The sequence below is a fragment of the Bos indicus genome, chromosome 13, assembly GCF_029378745.1.
Source record: "Bos indicus isolate NIAB-ARS_2022 breed Sahiwal x Tharparkar chromosome 13, NIAB-ARS_B.indTharparkar_mat_pri_1.0, whole genome shotgun sequence".
Lineage (NCBI taxonomy): Eukaryota > Metazoa > Chordata > Mammalia > Artiodactyla > Bovidae > Bos > Bos indicus.
Window position 1 is genome coordinate 54,403,149 of NC_091772.1, and position 16,584 is coordinate 54,419,732.

The 16,584-nt window shown below is 57.4% G+C and overlaps 1 long non-coding RNA gene across 1 annotated transcript in view; it reads left to right on the plus strand.

Annotated features, from left to right (window-relative positions):
* LOC139186532 (uncharacterized) overlaps positions 1–5,934 on the plus strand; it is a 6,139-nt gene extending 205 nt beyond the window's left edge. Inside the window, exons 1-3 of the long non-coding RNA XR_011570114.1 lie at positions 1–178; positions 1,464–1,555; positions 2,729–5,934. The exon at positions 1–178 is cut by the window's left edge and continues 205 nt beyond it. This is a non-coding gene — a long non-coding RNA (uncharacterized lncRNA). The remainder of the gene's footprint in view (positions 179–1,463; positions 1,556–2,728) is intronic.
* The last annotated feature ends 10,650 nt before the right edge of the window (positions 5,935–16,584 follow it).

Below are 16,584 nucleotides of genomic sequence, written 5' to 3' on the forward strand. Positions count from 1 at the left end.
TTGTTCAGAACCCTGTTTCCTCCCGTTTGGAAGGCCCCAGGTGTTCCAAGGGCACCTAGTTTCCACCAGGACTGGGTGAGGAGCAAGGAGAAAGCAGATGACCAAAATTGGGCCTATGGGGAGTCCCAGAATGTGGCCCATCAGAGGTCTGGCAGCCTCAGGACAGGAGCCTCTGGGGGTAAGTGATTTGCCACCTTCTGTACCCCCATGCATGACCTCAGGGGTGAAGGGGGTGGTGACTTTCTCTCCTTGTCAAACCCTCCCCAAGGATGCCAGTTTGACCTGGCTCTGCCTTGGAAATCCTGATGGACCCCAGGTAGGAGGAGACAGGACCCCCAGAAAGTGCCTGTGGCTGGGCAGTGGGCAGGGAGCTGTCCAGGGTGCTGCCCAGACGGCCAGGGTGTCTTTACCCATGGATGGTGCCCAGTCTTTTTTGAAATGACCCTCTCTCTGGTCATCGGCCCACCCTTCGTTTGAGAGGGGCAGAAGCATACCCACAGCCAGCCACAAAGTGTGGGGACCTCCAGATCCTTCCCTGGGCTTTTGAGAGGCACCTTTCCAGCTCATATAAAGCTCTGGCATCACCCCTCATACTCTGGGTGGCAGGAATTCAGGGGATTATTGGTGAGGGGCCGCTTTCCAAACACCTGGAAAACCCCCTGGACTGTAACCTGTGCACCACCTCAGTCCAACAGTGACCGTACCTGCAGGCTTCAGGAGAGTTCTGGGCTGCTAACTTCCCCTGGGCCTTGGGGAGGTCCCTGCTGGACCCGTCTACGAGATGAGGAGGGAGATATGGGGCCCTCCAGGACTCTTCATGGCTGTCTGGCACCCCACCCCACAGCTTGGCTGGGCCTCAGGACTCCTGTCCCCCCTGCCACCCCAGCCTGGGGCGTCTGCCCCGCAGTGCTGGCCAGGACAGGTCTCCACAGCCCCAGCCCTCTCCCCCTGCCCTAGTCTGTCACCGAGCCTGTCCACTGTCCTCTGCAGTGTAATCCCCCACCAGCTGCCACCCTCAACTAGGACCCCGTCCTCTCAGCCCTCACCAGCTTAGCAGTTTGCATACAGTGCTCCCCTCCAGGGTGAGACCCAAGTGCCCAGCTGCCACCAGAACTGCAGGACTGGTGCCCACTCTGAGTAACCCCCTTGACCCCAATGTAGGAGGTGGGTCTGTGTTGTGTTTACCTGCCAGCACCTTCCTTGACCCCTCAGTGTACTCCTTGAAGACGGACCACGTGAACCTCCTCACTTGGGGGCTGGCATTGGGCCCTATGGCACCAGATGCAAGGAGTCGATCTCTGGGGGACTCAGAGATGCACAAGCTGCAACCGGCCCTGGCCTGAGGGTCAGGGGAGGGCAGGGAGTGGGCAGCTGCCAGGGGAGGGGCCGAGGTGGAGGAAGCAGACAGGCAGGGAGGGGCGGGGGCCACCATAACTCCTGCCTCTCTACCTACCTGGATCCAGCTGGAAGCCTGACAGCCAAGGCGCAGAAAATTGGTCAGCCCCCTGGCTGCAGCAGGACAGCAAATGGGGGAGCGACAGAGTACCCAGCTCAGGTAGGGCTCAGGTTGGGGCCCAGGGAGGGCTCAGGTAGAGCATTCGTGGAGGCTGTGCCTGTTTTCTCTTTGAACTGGGCACAGGAAGGCTTATCTGACCACACTGGCAGGGTCTGTGAGTTTCTCTTGCTGAGAGAACTGAAGCTAAGATGCTGCAGTGACCCCTGGGGCCTGTGGCTGGTCAGGGAGCTCAGCACACAGGCCCATACGCCCAAGCATCCTCTCCCGGGTGTGGTTGGTCCTGAGTGCCCAGAGACCTTTTCCTCCATCTCGGTGGCAGGCAAGCTGGTATGTGGCTTCCCCTCCACCTGTCTCCTCTGGATGCCACCTGCATCCTTGAGCTGCCCTTTAGTCAGTGTGGGTGGGTTCCTGCCCACCTCCATGCCAGGCACCCACCTCCACCCTGGCCCAGGTTGGAGGTTGGGCAGGATGGGGAGAAGCAGAGTGTGCAGGCTGGTGGTGGGTCAACCCAGTGCTCAGAGCCCACGGGGCAGTGAGCAGGACTCAGCACCATGCGCTTGATGAGCTCAAGAGACAGCTTGCCCAGACTCGGAGTGGGAGGGCCCTGACTTCCCCAGTGGCCCCAAAGAGCATGCATGGAGGCAGAGGGTGGGCTCTTGACGGGTGGACCTGGACCACAGAGGGAGGGATGGAAGGGAAGCAGGCACACAACCCACCCTCCTCTGAGGGCTGCTCAAGACTTTCCAGAGGAGTCCTGCCCTCTGGGCATCCAGCTGGGATGCCTGGCCACACACCCAGAGGTGATGGTCCACAGTCACCCCCACCCCCAGGCCCCTCCCACAGAGCTCCTTTGTAGCGGTTGTGGCCCTTGCCCTTGGGGTATATAACCCTTGCCTCAGGCTCTGCTTTGTGGGGACCTTGACTGAGACAAGCTGGGGCTCTGGGAAATGGCTGGGGTGACACTGGAGAGGCTGGCCAAGGCTGGGGTCACTGCTGTGTCTCTGCCCCAGTCAGATATTGTGAAATAAGAGAGGGGGTGGACAGGTGGACGCTTCCTTCAAAAAGTCCACTTCACTGTGCTTGGGCCCTGGGTGGGAACTGGAATCCTGCGAGGGGACCAGATGGCCGACTGAAAGACTGCGGGGACGCCCTCTGCCAGGGCTAGGTCTGGCAAGGGCAAAGGGGTCTAACCCTGTGGACCCCCTCCCCTAGGCTGGGTGGAGAGCCTCAGAGCCTGCCCCCAGACGGCCAGCGATCAAAGAGAAGAGTGGATCCAGGAAAAATCGAGCTGCCAAGTGGTTGATTGGCTTTGCCTCCATCAGCCTGATGAATATTCATGAGGTGCGCTCTCTTCGTGAGCCAGAGCTCTGCGTTCAGCCTGTGCGCCTGCGTGTGCGCCTGCGTGAGTGCGTGTGTGCGGTGCAGGTCACACACGCCTCTTCCGCTGCGTGCAGGACGCCAGCCCGCGCTTGGCCCGGATTGGCCCAGCGGCGGTCTAGGAGATGCCATGGCAACCCCTGGCTGGTTATCTGGCGGGTCTCCCCTTCTTCCCTTTTCACTTCAAGCCCCTGCAGATAAACCCTAGGCTGATGGTGCAAATGTCTGTGCTGGATGTGCACACACAGGTGTACAAGTATCTGTGAGCGAGTGTGCAAGAAGCAGGGAGTGGAAGCAGCGGTCACCACCCCCCAGAGCAGGCAGCCCACGGGAACTCGAGGGGCCCACTGGCCACAGCGGGTGTGGGTGGGAGTCTGGTTCTAATTTCCAAAAAGACTTGAGGCAAGGCCACCATTTTCCTCGTGGGAGGAGGTGGGTGAGAAATTGCAACCAACATTCTGGAAATTTGTTAAGTTTCCTTTATTTGGGGACATCAGGGAACTTAATTCTTTGATGTCAGCGGTTCATCGGGATCAAGAAATCAGAGGCTTTGGACCCAAAGTCAACCACTGACATCTACTCAGCATCACCGCGGGGCAAACTTCCTGCGTGTGCACAGGGCAGACATTTCTGACACCCCACCTCCTCTGAACAGTGTGTGTGAGTGTGCATGCTCGTGTGCGTGAGTGAGGTGCACCCAGAGGTCATGGTCCCAGCTGATACAGACGCACTTTGTGAGCCAGGAGGCAGACGCATTTGCACCTCCGACTGAGAACCAGGTGACGGTGTGATTGCTGTGGAGAAGCCCCAGGTCAGTTCCTGCTGGGTGCTCGGATCCTGGGAACCCTCCCTCCGCTTCTCCCTGGCTGTCCTGAGAACGCCATCCTGTTGGCAGGGGCTGTGCTCCCATCTGGATGGTGGCGGGTGAGGGTATTTCAGCACGTCCTGGAAGGAGCAGGGTGCATGGTTTTCCATCAGTTGGGGCGCTGTCAGCCCAGGTTCCTGGTGTTGAGGGAGGGGCTTGCCCCAGGGAGTAAGGAGGGCTGGAGAGAAGGGAGGTGGGCTCTGCTGAAAAGCCCTTGAAAGGCAGCCCTCAAGGCCTTCTCCAGGGCTTGGGGTTGGGTCCCTGGGAGGGCCTGGGTGGGCAGTGTGAGCAGCGCAGGGGCCCATGGTCCTGGGTGCACCTGAGTGTGAGGGTGGGTGGGTGTCCTGGACAGTCCAGGAGACTTGGAGAGGCAGGGGGCAGAGTATCCCAGAGAGAGAGTGTGAGAAAGGCAGGGAGGAAGGGCCTGGAATGGCTGGAGTCTGCACGAGGACCCCTTGCCCCAGAAGCGGTGTATAGAGAATTGTGGGCCCCACAGGGGAGACGGTCTGTGGTGTTTGGAGGTTAAGGAGAGAGTGAGGGGCCTGAGAGGGTCTGACACACCCTTCCCCACTCCTTAGCTGCAGGGCCCCTCGGGAGTGTGGACAGTGGCCAGTGGCTGGTCGCCCCTCAGTGGGGTCAGACGGGCTTCAGAGGACCAGCCGTGGCACCAGCCTCTCTGGTTCTCCAAAGGAGGAAGCAGGGACCCCAGGACCACGTGGCTTATGGTGCCCGGGGCGGGGAACCCCTGCCGTCAGGTGTCCCTGCGCCGCCGGTGTGTTCAGGGTGCAGCTGGCGGTCACTTCACACGCTCTTCCTGCCGGGCGCCCAGCCCGCACCCTGGGATGCACAAACACTGAGGGAGAGAGGTGGCACAGACCGAGGAGCGTCACCGTGGAAATAAGGTGTGTTGGGAAGCTGCAGCACAGAGGAGCTTGAGGGCAGGACGCCCTGATGGTGGGCGCTGGTCAGTGACAGGTCAGTCCTCCTACAAGTGTGGGAATGGGGGCATGCTGGGCTAGGGGAGCCAGAGCTGCCAGTGGCCCCACAGCTGGCTGTTCTGTAGCTGCCGCTGTGTTCTCCCCTGGCAGGTACGGGTGGGTCTGTGTGCAGGCTGAGAGGCACCCTCTTTGGGAGCAGTGGTCCCACATGCCCCTGGGAAGGACGCAGGACACCAGGACACCAGCCTCTTCCTTCCTTCTGCTTCTCCAGGGAGAGGCACCTCCTCCTCCAGTCTCCCCGCCCCACCCCATGCAGAGAGGAGGTGGTTCCACACCTGTAGCCAAAGCTCTGCCAGGAGAGCATCTCCTCGTGGCTCTGGGAAGGGGTGGCCTCCCGCAGCCACGCCCTGCACCCTCTGGCATCTGGCCCTCTGGCAGGGGCCCAGGGGCTGCCCACCAGCCCTAGGGACAAGTCCAGCAGCTCCTCCGCCCAGCACTGCTCTTGCCCATTTGGGGGAGCAGTATCCCTGCAGAGTTTAACGTCTTGGTGAGCTGCCCCCTGCCACCTGGAGTGTCACTGGTGAAGACAGAAATCAGCAGGGTAGGGTGGATGTCTGCTCACCCCAGCCCTTGTGCAACAAGGACCATAGGCAGGGTGTCTCCAGGCCTGTGCTCAGCCTGGGGGAAAGTTGTCCAGCGGCCAGCATGTGGCCTTGGCCGTCTAGTTTCTAACCAGCGGTCAGAGCCCAGACCCCCGTGAGCAGCCATGAGTGACTCTCATACTGAGAGCGGTCAAGAGTCCTTCCAGAGCCCCCAAGGGGCCAGGAGCTCTAAATGCCCCAAGGAGGACCAGGAAAGAGCTGCCTGGAGGCTGGAGCTCATCACTCTGGGCTCCAAGGGGGCCCGTGCTGCCTGCCATGAGCAGTCTGGTGCTGGGACGCTCCTGCCAGCAGTTGGCAGCCAGCAGATGAGGGGAGTGGACGGCCAGCAGCCCTGGCCATCTCTGGGGAGCTGGTCTTCACTTAATACCTCCCGCTCCCCCGGGACTGCACCAGCCTGACTGCCACCACCAGCAGTGCAGTGAGAGAACTGAATCTGAGGCTTATCTCTGGAAATTAATCCAGCTCAGGGTGGGATTAACTAGGACATCCCTTTAGATAGTGGAACCCAAGGTCAGGGAGACGGGAGCTGGGAGCAGCCAGCTGGGAGCTGCTGAGCCCTGATTTTCCTCTAAGTAGAGCTGCTGGTCACCACGGGGAACTGGGCAGGGGCTGAGAGCTGGGGGTGGGAAGGGAGGTATTGATGAGGGGGCAGGGTTTGGCCCAGAAGTTCTGGGGGGAGCGGTAGAGGCTTAGGGATGGTGGTCTCCAGAAAATAGAGGGAGAGAGATGGGAGAGGGGAAGAAGGGGCAGTTTTTTGCTGTTTCCCTGGATCCTCCCTGCAGCCTTCCAGGCAGAGGTCCTGCCCACCCCCAACCCTCCATTTTATAGATGGGGAAACTGAGTCCTGATGCTTCCTGCCCCCATCAGCACCCCAAAGGCTCCTGTCCAGCCAGGTTGTTCCCTCGTGGGCTGCCCACAGTGCAGACAGGTTCAGGCCAGCCAACTAAGGGGCAGACAGGAGGGGAGGCAGTGCTCTAGCTGCATCCCCCTGCTCCCCACCGCCTGCCACCCACCCCCTCCACTGCTTCCTCCTGCTCTCCTTGTCCTCCCCTGCCTTCCTTCCCCCATCCTTGGTGGTCCAGGGGACCAAGGGGACGTGGCCCATTGAGGGAGGGTCTCCCTAGAAGAGCAGCAACGCCCTCAGGTACTAGAGAGTCCTAGGACAGTGACCACTCCTGGCCTGTGGCTGGCTGCACCGTCCAGCCAGGAGAAGGGTTTCAGACAGCTTTGTCCAGAGTTGTGGATTTTGGCAGTAATTTTATGGAGCTTCATGAATGCTTGTTCATTTTCTTTGACTAGACTTTGATTTAAAATCCAGGGCTCCTTGGAAGGGACAGGAGAGAAATTTACCTAATTCATCACCTCTGTGTGCAAACACATGAAGAAGAGACACCTCTTTGAATGGGGCCTCAGGCCCAGCACCTTTGCAGGGTCCACACGCCACCCCCGCCCCCACAGCACACACCTTTATTACTCTGTTAATTTGGAAAACAGGTCATGGGAAATTGCATTGCTTAAAGTAGGACACCAATTATAACACTGCATTCTATTAAAATGAGAGCATCTCAGGGATCTTTGTTAGTTTACTGTAATTAAAGGCAAAGTGTTCGGAGTTTAGTTGTCACTGGCTCTCGACCTCGTGGTGGCCTCGCCTCTGGCGGGGGCGTCAAGGCGGCTCCAAGACCCCAGCATGCGTGGCGCCTTGGCTCATGGTTTGCCACAATCAGTTTGTGATGCACGTCCCAGCAGCACAGAGGACGAATGGATAATAAACTCACCGCTGCCCTTTGTTAATACAAACGAGACAGAGTTCCGTCCACTAGCAAAATGGGATCGCTGTCTCGACTGCATTCAAGCTGGGAAGCAGTGCCTGCAGCAAGCACCAGCTCAGCAAGGCCTTGAGGGGCTGGGCGTCTGTGGGGCAGACCTGACTCCAGCCGGGCCAGCAGCACCCATGATCTTGTTCTTGAAGCCACACGTGCTCGTCTGCAAGCTCCAGGAGGAGGCCAAAGCACAGAGAGGTTGAGGAGCTTGCTCATGGTCACACAGCCAGTGTGCCTGCCCCTCACTCTGGTCCACCAGAAAACAGGAGTCTCCTCCCCAAAGACAGGCTTCAGTCAGCTCCCAGATAGGGCAGCTCAGGGAACTAGGGTCCACCTTAGCCCCCTCCCCTGCCCCGAGGAGAAAAGAGTTGCTCCAAACCCCACTTTGCTGGGTCAGGGCCTCCCAGAGAAGCCCTGGATGAGATGGTAAAACAAAGGCTTCCCAAGGAAGGGCTGTGTCCTGGGGGCTGGCAGCTGAGGGGGCCACACCAGAGGAGGGTTTGGGAGTGGGATGAGGTCCCAGGTGTGGTGACGTCAGCCTTGGGGGGGTGGGGGTAGCTTCACTGGCCTGGCCGTGTGCCAGCCCCACCCGCAGCACATCTGCCAGGTGATAGAGGAGACGTGGGCGCTCCCTTCAGCCCCACGAAGGGTGACCCAGACAAGCTGCCTCAGGGCCTGAGCTCCGGCTGGCTCAGGCCCCACAAAGAACACTGAGGGGAGGACCCTGTGCCTTCCCTCATGTTGACAGTGAGGGGCAGCCACACACGCTGCAGCCAGGACCTCTCCCCGCATGCTTGCTGTGTGACCACAGGCAAGTTCCTCAGCGTCTCTGTGCCTTTGTCCCCTCTGTGCGGCATGCTCTGGTCTGGCTGCAGTCCGATGCCCAAGCACATCCAGGTCACACGGACAGCCTTGCTTGTTAATCCCTATTAACTGTGACGACACCGACAGTCCCAGCGTGGACCAGAGGGACTGCGGGAGGCTCTGGATGGGCACCATCTGGATCTCCTGGGAGGAGGCCTGGAGAGCCCTGGCCTCTGCCCCGGGCACCAGCCTGGACAGGGGGCCCCAAGGCAAAGAAAGCCCTGGCAGCTCGTGGGCCAAGGAGCTGGGGTCGGCATCTCTCACTGGGGGTGCCCTGCGGCTGGGCTTACTTACCTTTGAAGCTAGTGTTATTGCAAAAATCACTCTGCACTTCATTTTAAACAAAAGGCTCCTGAGTGGCTCTTTGCTGTTGGGATTGCGCTGTTTTTATTGCAATTTACCTGCATTGCTGTGATCAAGTTAAAAACACACTCTAAAAATAAACGCTCCTCTTAAAGCGTCCTCAGATTGAGCTGCCCAGGCTGATGCGCTGTGTGTCCTGACTGCAGGCGAGTGTGTTCGAGGTGCCAGTGTGTCTCCCCAACGTGGGTGGAAACCGGACTCGCCCAAGATCCTCCAAGGAGCCGTGTTCTCCGGGGCCTGGAGGCCCAGCTACTGGGCTTCTGTGTGTTCCTCCTGCTGGGAGCACGGGGGCCTTCTCCAGGCAGAGGTGCCCCGACCTACCTGTCTGTGTATGGCCTTGTTTCCTCTCAGTCCTTCAGGGCAGAATCAGGGCACAGTCTTTGTGGGGACCCCAGTGATGGCTGCTCCCTGATCCAGACCACAGGTGTGTCCCAGCCCAGCTGGGGGGCGGGGCTCCCCAAACCTGCTTACACCTGTCCCTTGGGCCCTACCTACCCCACAGACAGTCATAGGGCACGCTCTGTGGGGCGCCCATATGTGACCCCTTACCTCTGCGCCCCAGCCTGTTCTGACCTCAAGGTGTCAACACCCTTCCCGGGGTGGAGGGGGCCCCAGAGCTGTGGCCACATGAGGGCTGGTCTGTGGCCTGGGCCCACAGGGAGGGGGGCGGGCCTTGCAGTGCTCACCACCGAGACAGACCCCAATCAGTGGGAAAGACTCTGAAAGTCCCCAGGCCCCTGTAAGCCAAGGCCAGGCCCCACAGGCCACACTGGCCCCGCGCAGCCAGACTCCCTCGGAGGCTCCAGGAGAGGGTCCTTCTTGCCTCTTCCAGCTTCTGGGGCACAGATGTCGCTGGGCTTGAGGCCACCTCCCTCTCATCTCTGCCTCCGTGGAGTTTCCCTGTGTGTGTGTCTCTGAAGCCCCCTCCTCATGAAAACAGCAGTCACTGGATTTAGGGCCACTGCCTCCACTGTGGCCTCATCTTTTTACACCTGCAGAGTCCCTAGTTCCATATAAGATCTCGTCACAGGCACTGGAATCCAGGACGTGAGCAGAACCTACCGGGATGTGATTCAGCCCGTGGCAAGGGGAGCCCTGCCTCCCCACCCGGGCATCTGCACCCACTCATGCCCCCTCGCCCCTTAGGGAGCCTCTCACAGATCATCTTCTTGTTACAGAAACATCTGGCTCTGAAATAGTGGGTTCTCTGGGTTCATGTTTCCACTTCAGCTTATTTGTTTCACACCTGTCTCGAAGGATGTTCAGGCCGAGGGGGCGTCTCAAGGCTTCCTGGTGGACCCCAGGCCACCTGGATGGACATATCTGAGCTGACCACACAGAGCGGACCACAGAGCCTGAGCCTAGCCGGGACCTGACTGACAGTCTGCCCGGAACCAAAACTCTGTGGGTGGATCCGTGATGCTATCTCCCCTCCGTCCTTGCTGGCTTCACACGACGTCGAGGGGCTGAGATAGAAAGTGAGTCATTCCCAGCAATTCTCAAGTCCCTGGAGAGCTCCCAGGAACACACACGAATTCAATATTCTCATCAGCTGCTGGGGATCATGCAAACCTGCTTTCTGCCAAACAGAATATTTGTGCGATTACAGCAAATCCCTGCGCACGGAGGCCAGGGAAGGTGAGGCTGAGGCTGAGGCCTCGGTGCTGGGCTGTGGGTTCCGGAAACGCCCTGAGATGTGGCCGCAGGTTGGAACCTGAAACTGAAGCAGCGGCCGAAGGGAGGCAGGAGGGGCTGGCCGCTCCCACGGTGGCTCAGGAGGGTGGTCTCTGATGTAGGCTCCAGGGGCACCTTGCCTTTCACACCTCACCAGCCATGTGACCCTGAAGCCGTGACCCGACCTGCCACCCTGCTCTCCTCGTCTGATAGCTACGGCGCGGCCTCATCTGGGAGGCTTAGATGAGGCTGTGCAGGTGTAGCATCTTCTTGACCTTCTAAGTGGGTCTCTGGTTTCTCATAGTGGTCTCAGGACACTGCTTCTACCAGGAAGACACAAATCACACACACATGGTACCCCACAGCAACTTCAAATACGTGACGCAAAATCAGCGTAACTGACAGGAGAAATAGACAAACCCACGGTCATTGCCGGAGATTTTAATACCCTTCTCTGAGTCTTGCCTGGAAAATCCCATAGATGGAGGAGCTTGGTGGGCTACAGTCCATAGGGTCGCTAAGAGTCGGACACGACTGAGCAACTTCACTTTCACTTTTCACTTTCATGCACTGGAGAAGGAAATGGCAACCCACTCCAGTGTTCTTGCCTTGAGAATCCCAGGGATGGGGGAGCCTGGTGGGCTGCCATCTATGGGGTCGCACAGAGTCGGACACGACTGAAGTGACTTAGCAGCAACAGCTGAGTCTTAGGACAATGAGACAAAAAGCTGGTAATGGTGGGTAAGATTTGAACAACACTACCGGCCCACCTGCCCTAGTTGGCAGGACTAGGAAGCAGTGCCAAACTGCCCCAGGATTCACATGTTTTTCAAGTACTTGGAGCATTCACCTGGACAGACCCTCCTCTGGACCTTCAAGTCATTCCCACTACATTTTAAAGGATCGAAATCTTTAAGAGTGTATCTATTATAACAGTAGGATTAAATTAGAGATCTACATGATATTCAGGGCTTCCCCAATGGCTCAGTGGTAAAGAATCTGCCTGCAATGCAGGAGATACAGGAAACACGGGTTCAATCCCTGGGTTGGGAAGATCTCCTGGAGAAGGGATAGGCTACCCACTCCAGTATTCTGGCCTGGAGAATTCATGCATGCACCAAGTAAGTGAACTACAGCCTCATGGATCGCAAAGAGTCAGATACAACTGAGTGACTTTCACTTCACATGATATTCAGAAAAACCTTCAACATTTGGAAATTAAGCACTTAATTTCTCAATCTCTCATGGGGACAGGGAGAAATCATAAGGGAAACCAGGACACACCTATAGTGAAATGAAGGAATAATGCTGTTTTCAGAACTTGTAGGCTCCAGGAGAAAAGCAGAAAGGTCTAAATGTCTGAAATTAGTTATTTTAAGTTTTCACCTAAAAGTAGAAGAAAATCACAAATTAAACCTAAATTTAATTTCAGGTTGAAAAGTAGAAGGAAGAAAATAAGAAGAAGAATAGAAATAAGTGAAACAGAAGACAGACCATAGAACCTGCTTTATGTATCAGACTCCGGTCTCACCTGCCCAGCTCAGGTGACTTTTCCAGGTAAGCCTGGCTGGGTCACGCTGCTTTGCCAGCCTCAGGCTTCCTGGTGCAGGTTTGGGGGACACCAGGGCTCAGTGGGGGCAGCAGGGGGGACCTGCCAGGTGCATGGCGGGTGCCAGGAAAGTACTGAAGTGAACTATTGAGGGAAGGAGCTGCTGGGGCATCCGAATGATGGGGACCAGGTGGGTGATGGGGAAGTTTTTCCAGAGGGGGGCTGCACAGCTGAAGGTGGGGCACCTGGACAGATGCACACCCGAGGGGCCTTGGAGGAACCCTACTTCCAGCCCACGGCCAAAGCCATGGTCCTGGATGGCCCTGTGCTGTGTCTGCACCAAGTAAGTGAACTACAGCCTCATGGAGACACACCCAGGAGGCTTTCCCGTGAAACCTACGAGTCTGCAGGAAGAACATGGGGACCTGCTTCCATCCACGTGTCAGCATGGCGTCTCATCAGTGTCCCAGCAGCCACTCTGGCAAGAAAGTGACGCTGCAGCCAAGGCACTAACACAAAGATCTTACAGGTCACTATTGACAGTTCCCAGGACTTGTGTCCTCGCACACAGAGGCACCCTGACAGCAGAGATAAAGGCTCCGGCGTGGCCATGAGTCAACACTTGAGCTACATCTCTGGCAGCACTCACCGGCTCATCTTCTGATGGGAATGCAGCTTTGTGCACAAGATCCCAGCTTTGCCCACCAAGTGCCCGCCCATGTTAGTATATTTGGGTTCAGTTGTGTGGTTTTGTGAAGAGGACACGTAGAAACCCCAGCTGCTGGCACCACGTCATCCCCCCACCTGCCTGTCTCCCCAAGACTATTGCAGTTGGTTGCTGCCCTGCTGGGCAAGCATTTAAAAAGGGCTGTTACAATAATCAGGCCTTTTGTGAGATGCAAGGATCACGGACTAGCCGTGGCCAGACCGCTGCGAGCCCTGGTGACTGGTAGCACGTGTCTTTCACAACACTGGAAGAGGCCCGGGATCCAGCTCTCCTGGAAGAAAGCAATGCCTGCGGTCATTAAATAAGCACTTTGTATTGTGAAATAATTATAGATTCACAGGAAGTTGCACAGATGGTGCAGAGGCATCCTTCCTTGAGAATCCTCATTGGTAACATATACACATCACACAATACAGTTTGACATCACGGCTGGCACCGGGTCTTCCAAAGCACGTGACCAGTCCCTGGTGTCCGGCGTGCATGTGGATCCCAGGACACCCAGGCGTAAGTCTGTGCCATCATGTCTCCTTCCCATGGTCCTTTACTGTCAGCCACCCATAGCATTGCTCACCCTGCAGCTGAGAGTCTGTTCTCTATAGCTTGTCATTTCAAGAATGTCCAACAAACAGAAGCGTATTGGGTGTGACCTGGGCCCTGCTTCCTTCCCTCGAGGTGGGCTGGGCGACCATCCACGCATCGCCTCTTTGGTGGTCCTTCCTGCACCCCAGCCTAGTCCTGGTCTGGCTGTGTTTGGTTTGTATGTCTGTTTAGCCTTTCACTTGTTGCAGGAGATTTTGGTTTTTCTTGGTTTGGCTGTTGTGATCAAGGTGTGTGTCCAGGTAAGTGTGGACAGGTCTCCATCCCTCTGGGATAAGCCCAGGAGACCGATGGCTGGGCTGTAAGAGTAAGATGACCGTGAGGTTCCCAGGGCTGCTCATTTTCCACACCCACCTCGGCGGTGGGCCAGGCTCCCAGCCTCTCCGCATCCTCCCAGGGCTTGGTGGTGTCGGTGTTCCCAGAGCAGTCCTGCTGGTGGGTGCCTTTGATGCCTCCCTACCCCTCCCCAGCCCAGCCTACAGGGCCCCCTTCACCTTCAGCTCTTGCTCTAGTCTGGGTGGGGCAGATGACCAGGACTCAGGAAGGACCTCAGGACTCCAGGCCTCCCACCTCGGAAAGTTGCTCTGGACATGACACTGGCAATCAGGAAGGAATGAAGCTTCCCCTCAAATCCCAAATCAGCAAGTTCCAGATCAGTCAGGCTGGTTCAGAGCTGCTGATCTTGAACTCAGAAAACAGAGTTTTCTGAGAGACCTGTTCAGCGGCGTTTTGATTCACTATTAACCTCATTGAGTTGAGCCTCTTGGATTTACGTTTTGAAGTCCCATTTACGTTTTCCATCAGCCTAGTGGGTCCTTGGCCTCCAGCTTGAGGTGGTGATGACCTCAGGTCTGGGGGGAGCAAATGGGGGGCCCCTCCAGCTTCTCCCTGAGGCCCCTCCTGCCTGTAGGCTGGGGGCTGCTTTCCAGGACCCTGGTGTGAGCTGAGGGCTGCATTTTCAGAGGGTTCTTACCCCAAAGCTCCTTCCTGGTCCTCACCCTCTCACTGGTCCAGAAGAGGGAGCATGTGGCCGACAGGGCCAAGTCCTCTGTGAGTCCAGGTCCACATCAGGGCCCAGGGAGGCTTCTGTCTGGGGAGTCTTATGGGGACCCAGGGAGATCCCTCTGAACCTCATCTCCCCCTACCCTGGACTTAGCCTGGTGTTGAATGCACACACACAGCCCTGGGTCACCCCCCGGGGGTCCATGAATCCTCAGATCCAAAGGCTGTACTGTAGCTGCCCTTCCTGGGAGGAAGTGTGTCCTTTTAGGGAGTTTTCAGACTCCCAAGGTCAGTCCAGCTTCCTCATATTCAGGATGGAGATGGTGCCTAGCCTCTCCTAGCCTCACTGGACCATGGAGAGACTGGCACCATGGGGAGCCCCAGGGACTTTTGCATGGTGGGGTCACAAGCTGGGAGGGCTCATTTGGGCTCCAGATCCAAGCTGCCTCCCCCATCAGCCGTGTGAGAGGTAGTCGAGCTATAGTCTTGCCGGGTGCTGGTCCCATGAGCCTCAGGGTCAGTCTGGTGAGTGCATGTCCGCTCTTTTTCAGGACTGTGAGCTTTCCTGACATCACCTTAATGCCCCTTGGCCAACCAGGGTTGCTGCCCTGCTCCACGGAGGAGAGGGCCCTGCTCAGAGGGGCTCACGGGTGTCCTGCCCCCTCTATGGAGGAAGAGGATGGGTGTCAAGGTGTCCAGGTGTCCAGGTGCCTGGCTGGACAGATCTCCAGGATCCTGCCTAGGCTGTTCTGACTTCAAAGCTTCAGCTCCAGCCTCTGTGTTGTCCCGTGTCTGAGGAATGTCCTCCAGGGGGACAGGAGGGGGCTAGTGAGCCTGGTGTCAACTATGATGCTGCAGCCCGTGAAAGCCACATCCCCAGAGTCCCCTCATCTCAGGGACCAGGGACTGTGGGCCGATTGGGCTGCGACACTACTCTCCCACTCAGCTCTGGACCAGACGGAAGTGACCCTGAGCCTCTGGACAGACTGTGGTTCCTGCACACCTGGCGTTTTTGTGACGTGGATAGCCCTGTCTATGGGGGTTGACACCCACCCTGTCTTATCCGAGAGCATCAAGGGAAACGCAGCCTCCTCCAAGTCCTGAAGAAGAGCCCCCTCTCTCCGGGCAGGGGCGGGAGGGGGTCTTCACTTTGCATTTCAATGGGTTTTTATGAACCCACCTGCGTGCACACAAAAAAAACCCTTTCTGTTCAGGATGGGGGTAATTTCAACCACGCACAGTCTCAGGGCCTCTATTGTTCCCCAATGTACAGATGTTCATTCCCCTCCCCCCTCCGCGGCTGTCTCGGTGTGACGACATAAATACGACGTGTCTCCCGCCAGCTCGAAAGCCTTTGTTTCCAAGGACAGCAGCCTATTATGATGTCACGGGTGGGACAGTAATCACCACCCCCACCCGAGAGTCTAACGCAGACAATGAAAGAGGCTGCAGTGAGCCCGGCGGAGGAGGGGAACCCAGGGACAGGGGAGAGGGCATCTCACCCAGACTGGGTACCAGGCTGGGGCCTCCCCCCTCTGTGGGCCCTGCCCTACTGACCACATGGTCACTTGGGGAGGGAAATGGCCTTGAGTGGCCATGACAGTGTCTGGGCTTGACCTCGGCTCTGGTTTAAGAGTGGAATCTCCTCTGTCCACCCACCTCCTGGGATTCGGGACACAGCGTCAGGCTTCAGGTGTGGAAGCCCCAACAGACCAGGCCAGTCCCCTGGGCTTGGCATCCACCTCCTGGGGCCTGAGGTGCAGTCGGGACAGCAGGTCATTGGTGAAGACTTTGAATGAAAAAAAAGTCTCCATCACGGCACAGCGTTGGGGGCGTCTCCTTCCTTCCACAGATGCCAGAGAGATTTGATGAAATAAAAAGTGCTCTTATGATATTTAAAAACTTCGCAGCAAACCTGAAAGAAAAAGGAACCTTCTCCACCTGACCAAGGACAGCAGACACCCCGCACACTTCGTGGAGCTGTCAGGAGCCAGGCGGTGTGGGGCCGAGGCAGGGGCCTTGGGCCATAGTTTTCTGTCTTACAGGATGTCATGTGGTTGGAATCTCAGTCTATAGCCTTGTTAGGTTAGCGCATCTTTCACTAGTAATATGCATGTCATTTCCTCCATGTCTTTTCTTGGCTCGATAGATCATTTCTTCTCAGAGCTGCATATTACTCCATTGTTCCTGTGCCTTTTTTTGTCAGTAAAATGAGGCTGGGTGACCAGTTGGTCAGCATGAATCTGGCCAGCCACAGCCAAGGTCTGTTCACTCCCCTGAGGACCACAGCCCCTGGGATGGAACCCCGAGGGCAGGTTCCATCTTGGCAGCCTCCCCCCACCCCACCCTGTTTTGTTTGCATGTTTAGGCAGAAAGTCTGCCTTTTTCTCTGCTCTCTGAGGTCCTCCCGCCCCATGGCCACTGGCTGAGTGTCCCTTCACTGGGTGGGTGAAGAGTCTACCTCACCTGTCTGGGATGAAGTCCTACCTCACCTGTCCGGGATTAGGGAGAAGTGTCTGCTGATGCTCCTGTCTGGGGTGGCACCAAGGATCCACAAAGTATCTTCTTTCCAGAATGGTCATCTAATCCCACCCAAGAGTTGATCACAGGCCCAGAGATCCATCCCT